This window comes from Oncorhynchus gorbuscha, linkage group LG06 (assembly GCF_021184085.1).
Source record: "Oncorhynchus gorbuscha isolate QuinsamMale2020 ecotype Even-year linkage group LG06, OgorEven_v1.0, whole genome shotgun sequence".
NCBI classification, from domain to species: Eukaryota; Metazoa; Chordata; class Actinopteri; order Salmoniformes; family Salmonidae; genus Oncorhynchus; species Oncorhynchus gorbuscha.
In genome coordinates this window covers 50,932,997-50,937,555 of record NC_060178.1, presented here as the reverse complement: position 1 = coordinate 50,937,555, position 4,559 = coordinate 50,932,997, and positions in this window count along the sequence as shown.

The window sequence follows — 4,559 nt, the reverse complement described above, 5'->3', positions numbered from 1 at the left end:
AGACAGTAGAGCCCGATGAAGGAAGGACAGTAGAGCGATAGGTGAGACAAAGGAAATGAAACCATGGGGGAGGACAGTAGAGAGCCATGGGGAAGACAGTAGAAGTGGATGGGGGAGGACAGCGGAGCGATGGGGGAGGACAGTAGAAGCCATGAGGGGAGGACAGTGAGAGCCATGGGGAGGACAAAGTAGAGACCATGGGAGGAGAACAGTAGAGTGATGGGGAGGACAGTAGAGCCGATAAAGGGGAAGACAGTAGAGCGATGGAGGAAGGACAGTGAGAGCGATGGGGAAGGACAGTAGCGCGATGCGTGAGGACAGTGAGAGCCATAGTGTAGAGGACAGTCGAGCCATTGGGTGAGACAAGTCGGCTCCCATGGGGGAGGACAGCGAGAGCCATGGGGAAGACAGCAGAGTGATAGGGGAGGACAGCAGAGCCATCGGGAAGACAGCGAGAGCGGATGGGGGAAGGACCATGCAGAGCCATGCGGGGGAGGACAGCAGAGCTCATAGGGGAGGACAGTGCGAGACCATAAGGGGAGGACAGCAGAGCCACTTTGGGGGAGGACAAAGCAGAGCCCATGGGGGATGGACAGCAGAGCTCATGGGGAAGCCACAGCAGATGTGATGGGGGAGGACAGTAGAGCCATGGGGAGGACAGTAGAGTGATGGGGGGAGGACAGTGCAGAGCCATGGGAAGGGAGGACAAATGAGAGCCCATGGGGAAAGACAGCGAGACGCGATGGGGAAGGACAGTGCGAGCGATGGAGTGAGGGGGCTAATGCAGACCATGGGTGCAGGAACAGCGAGAGCCATGGGGAGGACAGTGGGAGACCATGGGGGAGGACAGTAGAGCCATAGGATGAACATATGTAGATCAATGGGAGAACACAGTAAGAAGTGATGGGGAGGACAGCAGAGCCGATCGGGGAAGACAGTAGAGCGATGGGGGAGGACAGTAGAGCCATGGGGGAGGACAGTAGAGCCATGGGGGAGGACAGTAGAGCCATGGGGAAGACAGTAGAGTGATGGGGGAGGACAGTAGAGCGATGGGGAAGACAGTAGAGCGATGGGGAAGGACAGTAGAGCGATGGGGGAGGACAGTAGAGCGATGGGGGAGGACAGTAGAGCCATGGGGGAGGACAGTAGAGCCATGGGGGAGGACAGTAGAGCCATGGGGGAGGACAGTAGAGCCATGGGGAAGACAGTAGAGTGATGGGGGAGGACAGTAGAGACGATGGGGAAGACAGTAGAGCGATGGGGAAGGACAGTGGAGCCGATGGGGGAAGGACAGTAGAGTGATAGGTGAGGCACATGTAGAGCCAATGGCTGAGGACAGTAGAGCCATGGGGAGGACAGTAGAGCCATGGGTGAGGACAGTGAAGAGCCATGGGGGAGGACAGTAGAGCCATGGGGGAGGACAGTAGAGCCATGGGGGAGGACAGTAGAGCCATGGGGGAGGACAGTAGAGCCATGGGGAAGACAGTAGAGCGATGCGGAAGGAAAGTAGAGCGATGGGGAAGACAGTAGAGCGATGGGGAAGGACAGTGAGCGATGGGTGAGGACAGTAGAGCCATGGGGAGGACAGTAGAGCCATGGGGAGGACAGTAGAGCCATGGGGGAGGACAGTAGAGCCATGGGGGAGGACAGTAGAGCCATGGGGGAGGACAGTACAGTGATGGGGAAGACAGTAGAGCCATGGGAGAAGACAGTAGAGCGATGGAGGAGGACAGTGAGAGCCATGGGGGAGGACAGTAGAGCCATAGGGGAGGACAGTAGAGACCATGGGGAGGACAGTAGAGCCATGGGGAGGACAGTAGATGCCATGGGGGAGGACAGTAGAGCCATGGGGGAGGACAGTAGAGCCATGGGGGAGGACAGTAGAGCCATGGGGGAGGACAGTAGAGCCATGGGAGAGGACAGTAGAGCCATGGGAGAGGACAGTAGAGCGATAGGGGAGGACAGTAGAGCCATGGGGGAGGACAGTAGAGCCATGGGGAGGACAGTAGAGCCATGGGGAGGACAGCAGAGAGAGACCCCCGTCATGACACCCTCTGGCTACCTCTCTGTGCTGTTCTCTCATGCAGAAAATAACCCGATCTGCTGGGAGAGAGAATGTAGAAAGAAAAGATAATTACAGCACCATACACATTACAACCATAGTGGCAGAAAAGACATCGGAAAATGGATTGAGACAACGAAGAGAAAAGATGAGGAGGGAAAGAGGAGGATGGCAGATAGAGAGAGGGGGAGTCAGATCTGTGTGAAGCGTTGCCTGAGATACAAGATGTCATAATAAGGCAAAGGGATGGAGGGAGGTCCGGACCACGCAGGGAGAGGGTAGAGAGACCTCAAGGAGAAGTGGCTTGGTTTCCCATTGGTTCCAGCCCCCACCCCCCCCTCTCTCTGTCAGGCAGTGGTTTGTTCCAGTTCGCTCTGGGCTCTGTTGTTGTGCAGAGCTGCAGAAGGCCTACTAGAGCCAGCTACTGCACTGCTGCTGTTTTGGAAAGAGGGAGAGAAAGGGAGAGAGGGTGAAAGGAAGAGGAGAACAGACAAAGCGGATTGAGACTGTGGGAGCGTGTGTGTTCATTTCATCACCATTTAAGAAACCAACCAAGGAGGCATGGGGAATCACGAGAAAAGAGAGTGAAAAAACGACTGAAAAAGCGAAAGTGAAATAGAGGGTGAAGGAGGTAAAGGAAGGGAGGAAAGCTGGGTCTGAGGAAAGGCGTCTGACATTGCTTGTCTCGCTTCACACGCAGGAAGATTTCTGCTCAGACAGCCCACAGCGTGTTTTCCCTACTACACTTGGAGCGTTGTCCTCCATCCTTTCTTCTCCTCTGAGCAAGAGGAGGAGAGCTAGAGGAGGAAGAGAGAGGAGGAGGGAGGCAGCCCCCTCCCCTTACACAGACACACACGGCACAGAACGAAGGGAGAGAAGCAGAGAAAAAGAGAGCCTGTTCCTTGCCGTCTCTCTGTCGTCCCTCGGCGAGCGAGCGGCTAACAGGCACCGCTCATGTCCATGAACTCAGAGAAATCCTCGTCCCCCGAAAGGTAACATGTCCTCCCTGCCCCTGTCTTCCCGTCCGTCTGTCTCTATACCATGCATTTTGTCTGGCTGACTGTCATTCTGTCTTCTGCTCCAGAATTCCCCCCATATCCTTCCCTCCCTCCCTCCCCACCCTCCTTCCTTCTCTCTCTATCCATCTGTCTCTCCGTCTATCCTTATCTCTGTCCATCTCTAGCCAGTTGTCGTCTGCTATTGTTTGTAAGAGGGTGCAGTGTGCTGACACGGTGAGGAAAAAGGCGCAGTGGTCAATTGTTGCATGCTGATGTAGCTGTTCATACAGCCAGTGGAAAGACAACAACACAATAGCCACCCTATCAAACCATCTCTGTCTGTCTGTATGATGATGGCTGCTCCTGCACAGCATATCTGCATATCTGTCAAGATGTCAACATTAGCACAGCCACTAGCACATCTCAGCAGGACAAAAACACACTTCAAATGACGCAACACATCACCAGCAAGCACATCTCAAAACACATGACAACAACCGAACAACAGACCTCCTACAACCATCCCCCAAAAACCTGAAAATGTTGTTGTTCATGTACATATATTGCAGATGTTATTGCAGGTGCAGCAAAATGTTTGTTTCTAACACCAACAGTGCAGTAATACCTAACAATACACAACAATACACACAAATCAAACAAATGGAAATGAAGAAATATCAGAACAAGCAATGTCAGATTCTGGAGTGTGTGTGCGTGTGTGCGTGCGTGCGTGTGTGTGTGCGTGTGTGTGTGCGTGTGTGTGTGCGTGTGTGTGCGTGCGTGTGTGTGCGTGTGTGTGCGTGTGTGTGCGTGCGTGTGTGATACGTGCGTGTGTGTGCGTGCGTGCGTGTGCGTGTGTGTGTGTGTGTGTATACACAGTTGAAGTCGGAAGTTTACATACACTTAGGTTGGCGTCACATTAAAACTCGTTTTTCAAACACTCCACACATTTCTTGTTAACAAACTATGGTTTTGGTAAGTCGGTTAGGACATCTACTTTGTGCATGACACAAGTCATTTTCCAACAATTGTTTATTTCACTTATAATTCACTGTATCACAATTCCAGTGGGTCAGAAGTTTACATACACTAAGTTGAAGCTTCTGATATGATAATTGACATAATTTGAGTCAATTGGTGATGGACCTGTGGATTTCAAGGCCTACATTCAAACTCAGTGCCTCTTTACTTGACATATTTGGGAAAACCAGAGGAAATCAGCCAAGACCTCAGAAAAAAAAAATTGTAGACCTCCACAAGTCTGGTTTCATTCTTGGAGCAATTTCCAAGCGCCTGGAAGGTACCACCTTCATCTGTACAAACAATAGTACGCAAGTCTAAACACCATGGGACCACGCAGCCGTCCATACCACTCAGGAAGGACGATTCTGTCTCATTTTAAAAGGGTAATTGATCATTATAACACCCTTTTGCAATTATGTTAGCACAGTTGAAAACTGTTGTGCTGATTTAAAAAGAAGCAATAAAACTGGCCTTCT